Source organism: Arachis stenosperma, chromosome 3 (genome assembly GCF_014773155.1).
Source record: "Arachis stenosperma cultivar V10309 chromosome 3, arast.V10309.gnm1.PFL2, whole genome shotgun sequence".
Lineage (NCBI taxonomy): Eukaryota > Viridiplantae > Streptophyta > Magnoliopsida > Fabales > Fabaceae > Arachis > Arachis stenosperma.
Window position 1 is genome coordinate 101,324,978 of NC_080379.1, and position 12,400 is coordinate 101,337,377.

Sequence of the window (12,400 nt, forward strand, 5' to 3'; positions counted from 1 at the left end):
TTGAGAAAAGTCGACGTCTGCATCATTGATGAGCGGATAATTTGTACGCTTTTTGGCATTGTTTTTAGTATGTTTTCAGTAGGATTTAGTTAGTTTTTAGTATATTTTTATTAGTTTTTAGTTAAAATTCACTTTTTTGGACTTTACTATGAGTTTGTGTGTTTTTCTGTGATTTCAGGTATTTTCTGGCTGAAATTGAGGGACCTGAGCAAAAATCTGATTCAGAGACTGAAAAGGACTGTAGATGCTGTTGGATTCTGACCTCCTTGCACTCAAAGTGGATTTTCTGGAGCTACAGAAGCCCAATTGGCGCGCTCTCAACGGCGTTGGAAAGTAGACATCCTGGGCTTTCCAGCAATATATGATAGTTCATACTTTTCTCAAGATTTGATGGCCCAAACCGGCGTTCAAAGTCACCCTCAGAATTCCCAGCGTTAAACGCCGGAACTGGCACCTAAATGGGAGTTAAACGCCCAAACTGGCATAAAAGCTGGCGTTTAACTCCAAGAAGAGTCTCTACACGAAAAATGCTTCATTGCTCAGCCCAAGCACACACCAAGTGGGCCCGGAAGTGGATTTTTATGTCATTTACTCATCTTTGTAATTCTTAAGCTACTAGTTCCCTATAAGTAGGACCTTTTACTATTGTATTTTCATCTTTTGATCACTTTAGATCTCTAGATCATCTTTGGACATCTAGTTCTTAGATCATTGGGGGACTGGCCTCACGGCCATGCCTAGACCTTATTCTTATGTATTTTCAACGGTGGAGTTTCTACACACCATAGATTAAGGTGTGGAGCTCTGCTGTACCTCGAGTATTAATGCAATTACTATTGTTCTTCTATTCAATTCCGCTTGTTCTTTGTCCAAGATATCACTTGTTCTTCAACTTGATGAATGTGATGATCCGTGACACTCATCATCATTCTCACCTATGAACGTGTGACTGACAACCACCTCCGTTCTACCTTAGATTGGGTGAATATCTCTTAGATTCCTGATACACGATGCATGGTTGATCGCCTGACAACCGAGCGCTCGCCTGACAAACGAGCCAGCCATTCCGTGAGATCAGAGTCTTCGTGGTATAGGCAAGAACTGATGCCGGCATTCAAGAGAATCCGGAAGGTCTAACCTTGTCTGTGGTATTCTGAGTAGGATTCAATGATTGAATGACTGTGACGTGCTTCAAACTCCTAAGGGCGGGGCGTTAGTGACAGACGCAAAAGAATCACTGGATTCTATTCTAGCCTGATTGAGAACCGACAGATGGATAGCCGTGCCGTGACAGGGTGCGTTGAACATTTCCAATGAGAGGATGGGAGGTAGCCACTGACAACGGTGAAACCCTTGCATAAGCTTGCCATGGAAAGGAGTAAGAAGGATTGGATGAAGACAATAGGAAAGCAGAGAGACGGAAGGGACAGCATCTTCATACGCTTATCTGAAGCTCTCACCAATGATATACATAAGTATCCCTATCCTTATCTTTATGTTTTATTCATCATCTATACCCATTTGAGTCTGCCTAACTAAGATTTACAAGGTGACCATAGCTTGCTTCATACCAACAATCTCCGTGGGATTGACCCTTACTCGCGTAAGGTTTATTACTTGGACGACCCAGTGCACTTGCTGGTTAGTTGTGCAAAGTTGTGTAGTGATCACAATTTCGCGCACCAAGTTGTTTTGAGTATGGACAACTGACGGTTCATCTTGTTGCTTAGATTAGGTATTTTTTTTCAGAGTTCTTAAGAATGAGTTCTAGTGTTTCATGATGATCTGTTGAAGTCTGGCTGGCTGAGAAGCCATGTCTAATCTTATTGGACCAAGGTTTCAACTTATCATCACAAGAGCTTGTTGATTTCTATCAATCTTGCTATTGGAGCAATGATCTGCTAAGGCTTGGCTGGCCATTGGCCATGTCTAGTGTTTTGGACCGAAGCTTTCTTTGAAAGCTTGGCTGGCTGTGAAGCCATGTCTAATTCCTGGACCGGAGTCTTAGACTAACATTGCAATGATTCCTGGAATCCAAATTGAGAATTCTGAAACCTTTATTTTCTATTTTCATATAATTTTCGAAAAAGCACAAAAAAATTATAAAAATCATAAAAACCAAAAATATTTTTATGTTTCTTGTTTGAGTCTAGTGTCTAAATTTAAGTTTGGTGTCTTGCATGCATTGTTTATTTGATCTTGGTTCTATTTTTCAAGTCAATAGTACAGGGAACTGAAGATTCAGAACATGCAGCAGAGGAATTACACAGAAAAAGCTGGGCGTTCAAAACGCCCAGTGAAGAAGGACAGACTGGCGTTTAAACGCCAGCCAGGGTGCCTGGTTGGGCGTTTAACGCCCAAAAAGGTAGTGCATTGGGCGTTAAACGCCAGAATGTGCACCATTCTGGGCGTCTAACGCCAGGATTTCACAAGGGGGAGGATTTTGTTTTCAAAATCAATTTTTTTCAAGTTTTCAAAGTTTTTCAAAATCAAATCATATCTTTTCAATCAAATGGTTTCAAAATCAATTTCTTTCCTTTTTCAAAGATACTTGCTATCAATTAATGATTTGATTCAACATTTCAAGTATGTTGCCTTTTCTGTTGAGAAAGGTTTAATGTTTGAATCATATCTTTTCTTGTTAGCCAAGTCATTAATTTTAAAATCAAATCTTTTTAAAATTGTTTTCAAATCATATCTTTTCAATCATATCTTTTAAAAATAAGCATAATTTTTTTATCAAATCTTTTTAATCACATCTTTTTCAAAACAGTTTTTAATCATATCTTTTTGATTTCTAAATTCAAAATCTTTTTCAAAAATTACTTGATTTCTTTCCCACTCTTGATTTTCGAAAATCAATTAAAGTTTTTCAAAAATGTTTTCAAAATATTTCACTTGATTTTCGAAAATTTCTTCCTCTCTTCCCACATCCTTCTATCTATGGAGTACCACTCCTTCTCAATGCACAATTCGAACTCTATCTAATTAAGTTCGAATTCTTCTACTTCTTCTTTCTATTTTTCTGTTCCTCTGACACCTCAAGGAAATCTCTATACTGTGACATAAAGGATTCCACACTTTCTTGTTCTCTTCTCTTTCATATGAGCAGGAACAAAGACAAAGGCATTCTTGTTGAAGCTGACCCTGAACCTGAAAGGACCTTGAAGCGAAAGCTAAGAGAAGCTAAGGCACAACTCTCTGTAGAGGACCTAACAGAAATCTTCAAAGAAGAAGAGCCCATGGCAGCCGAAAATAACAACAACAACAATGCAAGGAAGGTGCTGGGTGACTTTACTGCACCTACTCCCGACTTCTATGGGAGAAGCATCTCTATCCCTGCCATTGGAGCAAACAACTTTGAGCTTAAGCCTCAATTAGTTTCTCTAATGCAACAGAATTGCATGTTCCATGGACTTCCATTGGAAGATCCTCATCAGTTCTTAGCTGAATTCTTGCAAATCTGTGACACTGTCAAGACTAATGGGGTTGACCCTGAGGTCTACAGACTTATGCTATTCCCTTTTGCTGTAAGAGACAGAGCTAGGACATGGTTGGACTCACAACCTAAAGAAAGCCTGGACTCATGGGAAAAGCTAGTCAATGCCTTCTTGGCAAAGTTCTTTCCACCTCAAAAATTGAGTAAGCTTAGAGTGGAAGTCCAAACCTTCAGACAAAAGGAAGGAGAATCCCTCTATGAAGCTTGGGAAAGATACAAACAATTGATCAGAAAATGCCCTTCTGACATGCTTTCTGAATGGAGCATCATAGGTATTTTCTATGATGGTCTGTCTGAACTATCCAAGATGTCTTTGGATAGCTCTGCTGGAGGATCTCTTCATCTGAAGAAGACGCCTACAGAAGCTCAAGAGCTAATTGAAATGGTTGCAAATAACCAATTCATGTACACTTTTGAAAGGAATCCTGTGAACAATGGGACAAGTCAGAAGAAAGGAGTTCTTGAGATTGATACTCTGAATGCCATTCTGGCTCAGAACAAGATATTGACTCAACAAGTCAATTTGATTTCTCAAAGTCTGTCTGGAATGCAAAATGCACCAAACAGTACTAAGGATGCTTCATCTGAAGAAGAAGCTTATGATCCTGAGAACCCTTCAATGGAAGAGGTAAATTACATAGGAGAACCCTATGGAAACACCTATAATTCTTCATGGAGAAATCATCCAAATTTCTCATGGAAGAATCAAGAGAGACCTCAACAAGGTTTCAATAACAATAATGGTGGAAGAAACAGGTTTAGCAATGGCAAGCCTTTTCCATCATCTTCTCAGCAACAGTCAGAGAGTTCTAAGCAGAACACCTCTGACTTAGCAACCATGGTCTCTGATCTAATCAAAACCACTCAAAGTTTCATGACTGAAACAAGGTCCTCCATTAGGAATTTGGAGGCACAAGTGGGACAGCTGAGCAAGAAAGTTACTGAACTCCCTCCTAGTACTCTTCCAAGCAATACAGAAGAAAATCCAAAAGGAGAGTGCAAGGCCATCAACATGGCCGAATTTGGAGAGGAGGGAGAGGAAGTGAACGCCACTGAGGGAGACCTCAATGGGCGTGCATTGACCTCCAATGAGTTCCCTAATGAGGAACCATGGGAATCTGAGGCTCAAAATGAGACCATAGAGATTCCATTGGACTTACTTCTGCCTTTCATGAGCTCTGATGAGTATTCTTCCTCTGAAGAGGATGAGTATATCACTGAAGAGCAAGTTGCTAAATACCTTGGAGCAATCATGAAGCTAAATGACAAGTTATTTGGAAATGAGACTTGGGAGGATGAACCTCCTTTGCTCACCAAAGAACTGGATGACTTGTCTAGGCAGAAATTACCTCAAAAGAGACAAGATCCTGGGAAGTTTTCAATACCTTGTACCATAGGCACCATGACCTTCAAGAAGGCTCTGTGTGACTTAGGGTCAAGTGTAAACCTCATGCCTCTCTCTGTAATGGAGAAGCTAGGGATCTTTGAGGTGCAGGCTGCAAGAATCTCATTAGAGATGGCAGACAATCAAGAAAACAAGCTTATGGACTTGTAGAGGACGTTTTGGTGAAGATTGAAGACCATTACATCCCTGCTGATTTCATAGTCCTAGAGACTGGGAAGTGCATGGATGAATCCATCATCCTTGGCAGACCCTTCCTAGCCACAGCAAAGGCTGTGATTGATGTTGATAGAGGTGAACTGATCATTCAAGTGAATGAAGAATCCTTTGTGTTTAAGGCTCAAGGATATCCCTCTGTCACCATGGAGAGGAAGCATGAAGAGCTTCTCTCAAATCAGAGTCAAGCAGAGCCCCCACAGCCAAACTCTAAGTTTGGTGTTGGGAGGCCACAACCAAACTCTAAGTTTGGTGTCGAACCCCCACATTCAAACTCTAAGTTTGGTGTTGGGAGGTTCCAACATTGCTCTGAGTATCTGTGAGGCTCCATGAGAGCCCACTGTCAAGCTACTGACATTAAAGAAGCGCTTGTTGGGAGGCAACCCAATATTATATTTTATCTATTTTCTTTTGTTATTTTATGTTTTTTTTTGTAGGTTGATGATCATAAGAAGTCACAAAATCAATTGAAAAAGCAAAAACAGAATGAAAAACAGGAAGAAAAATAGCACACCCTGGAGGAGGAACCTACTGGCGTTTAAACGCCAGTAAGGCTAGCAGTTGGGCGTTTAACGCCCAGTCTGGCACCATTCTGGGCGTTTAACGCCAGAAAAGGGCACCAGACTGGCGTTAAACGCCAGGAAAGGGCAAGAACCTGGCGTTAAACGCCAGAAATGGGCACCAGCCCGGCGTTTTACGCCAGATTTGGCACAAAACGCGTTTTTGCATGCCATTTGGTGCAGGGATGACTTTTCCTTGACACCACAGGATCTGTGGACCCCACAGGATCCCCACCAACCCCACCACCCTCTTTCTTCTTCACCCACTCACCAATCACCTCAACACCTCTTCCCCAAAAACCCTTCACCTATCAAATCCAATCTTTCTCTTCACCACTCACATCCATCCTTCATAAAACCCCACCTACCTCACCATTCAAATTCAAACCACTTTCCCTCCCAAACCCACCCATAATAGCCGAACCCTACCCCTCCCTTCCACCCCTATATAAACCCTTCTTCACCCTTTCATTTTCACACAACCTAAACACCACTTCTCCCCCTCTTTGGCCGAACACAAAACCATTCCCTTCTTCCTCATTTCTTCTTCTTCTACTCTCTTCTTTCTTCTTTTGCTCGAGGACGAGCAAACCTTTTAAGTTTGGTGTGGTAAAAGCATTGCTTTTTGTTTTCCATAACCATTTATGGCATCCAAGGCCGGAGAAACCTCTAGAAAGAGGAAAGGGAAGGCAAAAGCTTCCACCTCCGAGTCATGGGAGATGGAGAGATTCACCTCAAGGGTGCATCAAGACCACTTCTATGAAGTTGTGGCCTTGAAGAAGGTGATCCCCGAGGTCCCTTTTTCACTCAAAAAGAGTGAATATCCGGAGATCCGACATGAGATCCGAAGAAGAGGTTGGGAAGTTCTCACCAACCCCATTCAACAAGTCAGAATCTTAATGGTTCAAGAGTTCTATGCCAATGCATGGATCACCAAGAGCCATGATCAAAGTGTGAACCCGAACCCAAAGAATTGGCTTACTATGGTTCGGGAGAAATACTTGGATTTTAGTCCGGAAAATGTAAGGTTAGCATTCAACTTGCCTATGATGCAAGGAGATGAACATCCTTACACTAGAAGGGTCAACTTTGATCAAAGGTTGGACCAAGTCCTCACTGACATTTGTGAAGAGGGCGCCCAATGGAAGAGAGATTCAAGAGGGAAGCCGGTTCAATTGAGAAGGCATGACCTCAAGCCCATGGCTAGAGGATGGTTAGAGTTTATCCAACGCTCAATCATTCCCACTAGCAACCGGTCTGAAGTTACTCTAGACCGGGCCATCATGATCCATAGCATCATGATTGGAGAGGAAGTAGAAGTTCATGAGGTTATAGCCCAAGAACTCTATAAGGTGGCGGACAAGTCTTCTACCTTAGCAAGGTTAGCCTTTCCTCATCTCATTTGTCACCTCTGTTATTCAGTTGGAGTTGACATAGAGGGAGACATCCTCATTGATGAGGACAAGCCCATCACTAAGAAAAGGATGGAGCAAACAAGAGACCCCTCTCATCATGAGATCCCTGAGATGCCTCAAGGGATGCACTTTCCTCCACAAGACTATTGGGAGCAAATTAACACCTCCCTAGGAGAATTGAGTTCCAACATGGGACAACTAAGGGTGGAGCACCAAGAACATTCCATCCTCCTCCATGAAATTAGAGAAGATCAAAGAATCATGAGAGAGGAGCAACAAAGACAAAGAAGAGACATTGAGGAGCTCAAGCACTCCATAAGACCTTCAAGAGGAAGAACAAGCCGCCATCACTAAGGTGGACCCGTTCTTTAATCTCCTTGTTCTTTATTTTCTTGTTTTTCGAAATTTTCATGCTTATGTTTGTCTATGTTTGTGTCTTATGATCATTAGTGTCTTAGTGTCTATGCCTTAAAGTTATGAATGTCCTATGAATCCATCACCTTTCTCAAATAAACCATGTTCTTAATTGAAAAAGAGAAGAATTGCATGAATTTTGAATTTTATAACAGATTAATTATTTTGATGTGGTGGCAACACTTTTGTTTTCTGAATGTATGCTTAAACAGTGCATATGTCTTTTGAATTTGTGGTTCATGAATGTTGGCTCTTGAAAGAATGATGAAAAAGGAGACATGTTACTGAGGATCTGAAAAATCATAAAAATGATTCTTGAAGCAAGAAAAAGCAGTGAATACAAAAAAAACGAAAAAAAAGAAAGAAAAAAAAAGAAAACGAAAAAGAAAGAAAAAGAAAGAAATAAAGCTGTGATCCAAGGCAAAAAGAGTGTGCTTAAGAACCCTGGACACCTCTAATTGGGGACTCTAGCAAAGCTGAGTCACAATCTGAAAAGGTTCACCCAATTATGTGTCTGTGGCATGTATGTATCCGGTGGTAATATTGGAAGACAGAGTGCTTTGGGCCACGGCCAAGACTCAATAAGTAGCTGTGTTCAAGAATCATCATACTTAACTAGGAGAATCAATAACACTATTTGGATTCTGAGTTCCCAAAGAAGCCAATCATTCTGAATTTCAAAGGATAGAGTGAGATGCCAAAACTATTCAGAGGCAAAAAGCTAAAAGCCCCGCTCATCTAATTAATACTGATCTTCATAGATGTTTTTGGAATTCATTGCATATTCTCTTCTTTTTATCTTATTTGATTTTCAGTTGCTTGAGGACAAGCAACAATTTAAGTTTGGTGTTGTGATGAGCGGATAATTTGTACGCTTTTTGGCATTGTTTTTAGTATGTTTTCAGTAGGATTTAGTTAGTTTTTAGTTAAAATTCACTTTTTTGGACTTTACTATGAGTTTGTGTGTTTTTCTGTGATTTCAGGTATTTTCTGGCTGAAATTGAGGGACCTGAGCAAAAATCTGATTCAGAGACTGAAAAGGACTGCAGATGCTGTTGGATTCTGACCTCCCTGCACTCAAAGTGGATTTTCTGGAGCTACAGAAGCCCAATTGGCGCGCTCTCAACGGCTTTGGAAAGTAGACATCCTGGGCTTTCCAGCAATATATGATAGTCTATACTTTGCCCAAGATTTGATGGCCCAAACCGGCGTTCAAACTCACCCTCAGAATTCCCAGCGTTAAACGCCGGAACTGGCACCTAAATGGGAGTTAAACGCCCAAACTGGCATAAAAGCTGGCGTTTAACTCCAAGAAGAGTCTCTACACGAAAAATACTTCATTGCTCAGCCCAAGTGGGCCCGGAAGTGGATTTTTATGTCATTTACTCATCTTTGTAATTCTTAAGCTACTAGTTCCCTATAAGTAGGACCTTTTACTATTGTATTTTCATCTTTTGATCACTTTAGATCTCTAGATCATCTTTGGACATCTAGTTCTTAGATCATTGAGGGGCTGGCCTCACGGCCATGCCTAGACCTTGTTCTTATGTATTTTCAACGGTGGAGTTTCTACACACCATAGATTAAGGTGTGGAGCTCTGCTGTACCTCGAGTATTAATGCAATTACTATTGTTCTTCTATTCAATTTCGCTTGTTCTTTGTCCAAGATATCACTTGTTCTTCAACTTGATGAATGTGATGATCCGTGACACTCATCATCATTCTCACCTATGAACGTGTGACTGACAACCACCTCTGTTCTACCTTAGATTGGGTGAATATCTCTTGGATTCCTGATACACGATGCATGGTTGATCGCCTGACAACCGAGCGCTCGCCTGACAAACGAGCCAGCCATTCCGTGAGATCAGAGTCTTCGTGGTATAGGCAAGAACTGATGGCGGCATTCAAGAGAATCCGGAAGGTCTAACCTTGTCTGTGGTATTCTGAGTAGGATTCAATGATTGAATGACTGTGACGTGCTTCAAACTCCTGAGGGCGGGGCGTTAGTGACAGACGCAAAAGAATCACTGGATTCTATTCCGGCCTGATTGAGAACCGACAGATGGATAGCCGTGCCGTGACAGGGTGCATTGAACATTTCCAATGAGAGGATGGGAGGTAGCCACTGACAACGGTGAAACCCTTGCATAAGCTTGCCATGGAAAGGAGTAAGAAGGATTGGATGAAGACAGTAGGAAAGCAGAGAGACGGAAGGGACAACATCTTCATACGCTTATCTGAAGCTCTCACCAATGATATACATAAGTATCCCTATCCTTATCTTTATGTTTTATTCATCATCTATACCCATTTGAGTCTGCCTGACTAAGATTTACAAGGTGACCATAGCTTGCTTCATACCAACAATCTCCGTGGGATCGACCCTTACTCGCGTAAGGTTTATTACTTGGACGACCCTGTGCACTTGCTGGTTAGTTGTGCAAAGTTGTGTAGTGATCACAATTTCGCGCACGAATCATCTTCGTATTCACTTGGGGAAGATTCTTTTGTCTCCAAGAATTCACTTGCAGATGCAAGTTCATTACTAGGAGGACTTGACTGGTGACTATCATCATCAAGAAAACATGCATCTTGGGTTACTCCGTCCAGTTCATCATAAGATACCTGCATTGGAGTCTGTGCACTATCCTCCTTAGCATCAATTGTAACGTCTTCGACGGAATTCTCCACAACTCTGGCTTCCTGTGGAGGTTCAGCATCTCCTAAATCTTCAACCAACTCTTCTTCTACTACGATGACAGCGTCCTCTACTTGTTCCAGTACGAAGTTATGCTCTATGCTGTCCACTGGAGTTTCTAGCGTCTTCTTTGTGCTGCGTTCTTCATCGGATTCTCCACATGAAGCCATGGGAGTATGTTGAGGGGCTGAACGTCTGGAAGATAATTGATTTATTACTTGCTCCAGTTGATGAAGGGTTGCATTAAATTGGTTTACTGATTCTTCGAAGCGAACCTATGATTCTTGGCTTGATGGATATGGACATGGTGCATAGGGGAGTGGTGGTTCTTGGGAGTAATTGGATTGGTGTTAAGGCGGGTAAGGATCATGTGGTGGCGAATGGTGAAAAGAAGCTTGTGAGTATGGAGGGTTAAGGTTATGTTGAAAGGAGGGTCTTTGAGCATAGGATGGGGCTTGTTGGTAGCTACAAGGGGGTCCACCAAATCTATCAGTTTGGTATGCATTGTAGAACAGTCTCTGTCCATGATATCTAGGAGGGTGTTGTTGCCAAAAGGGGTGATCAGATCCTCGTGGCTCCATCCATCTTTGATTGCTTAGACCTTGATGCATAGTCTTGTTATAGCTTCCATTCCTTGCAACAAAATTAGAACCAAACTCAAAGCGAGAGGAGTGAGAATTCATACTAGTTACCAGAAATAAAGGGGGAAGAGAAAAAAGAAACAAATAAACAAGTAAAAGAAAAATATTTACAATAACCAATAATAAGGCACATGTTAGCAATTCCCCGGCAACGACGCCATTTTGAAGAATTGAAGATTGATGGTTTAGAAGTTATAATAAATTCTCGTTGCAAGTATAGTTTCTAAACCAAGCAATCAACCTTTCTTACAAACGTTTTGGTTGTCACAAGTAACAAACCCCTAAATAAATTGATAACCGAGTATTTAAACCTCGGGTCGTCTTCTCAAGAAATTGCAGGGAGGTATGTTCTTATTATTGGTTATGAAGATTATAAATCGGGGTTTTAAAAATGAGGAACAAGTCATTTAAATTGTAATTAAAATAAATAAAAGACTGTAAAATAAACTTTTGGCAAGGTATGAGAAATTGGAAGTCCTATCCTAGTTATCCTTATCAATGATGATGAAAATTGAATCTTAATTCTACTTAGTTAACCTTTGCTAGTGCAAGGGAAGGTTAAGTGACTAATTAGTTTGATCTTCAAATCCTAGTTAATTCCTAGAAAAAGATTGGGATTATTGAAGTTCAAGCTAATTAGCAAGGATAGCAATTATCGATCACGTTGAGTCTAATAACTCCTGAGTTACTGATTTCTTAACCAAGACCAAAAGGAGAAAAATAAATCTACTGGAATAAAAATGTCTTCGGATTGGAAGCAACAGTAACATAAATAAAAGAAAGAAATCATAAATCTGGAATACCTCAAATAATATTAATTAAGAAAATCATAACATGAATGTCATTAAGCCAAATTGGCAACATATATAATTGAAAATAAGAAAAGTCAAAATAAAGGAATATTAAACCTGGAGCTCAGAAGAATTGTAAGTTGAAATAATAATAAATCCTAAATCCTTTAAGAGGAATCCTAATCCTAAATCCTAAGAGAGAGGAGAGAATATCTCTCTCTAAAAACTACATCTAAAACCTAAAATTGAATTATGAAAGCATGTTGAGTCTCTACATGTTCCCTGACTTTAATTTGTATTTCTGGGCTAAAAATTGGATTGAAAATGCAGCCCAGAATCTCTGCCCGCGACTTTTGTAATTCTGCAGATCGCGCACGTCACGCGTCCGCGTCGTCCACGCGATCGCGTCACTTAGCGTTTTTCGTATCACGCGTGCGCGTCGTCCACGCATTCGCGTCGTTCGTACAGCTTCCAATCCGCACGGTCACGTCAGGCACGCGAATGCGTCACTCTGGTTTCTTCCATTTCGCGCGGTCGCGTGAGCCATGCGACCGCGTGACTTCTCGCTGGTCATCTCCTCAATTTCCTTATGTTCCCTCCATTTTTGCATGCTTCCTCTTCATTCCTTACGCCTTCCTTGCCCTATGAAGCCTGAAACAATTAACATACAGATCACGGCATCGAATGGTACGAAGGAAGATAAAAATATTCAACTAAAAGGTCCTTAGGAAGCAAGTTATTAATCATAGGATATTTTTAG

General features: G+C 40.9%; 1 non-coding gene across 1 annotated transcript; it reads right to left on the reverse strand.

The window, feature by feature from the left end:
• Nucleotides 1–3,644: 3,644 nt before the first annotated feature.
• Nucleotides 3,645–3,752, reverse strand: LOC130971523 (small nucleolar RNA R71). The gene has a single exon (XR_009082737.1). It is a non-coding gene; the product is annotated as a small nucleolar RNA R71 (small nucleolar RNA).
• Nucleotides 3,753–12,400: the final 8,648 nt, after the last annotated feature.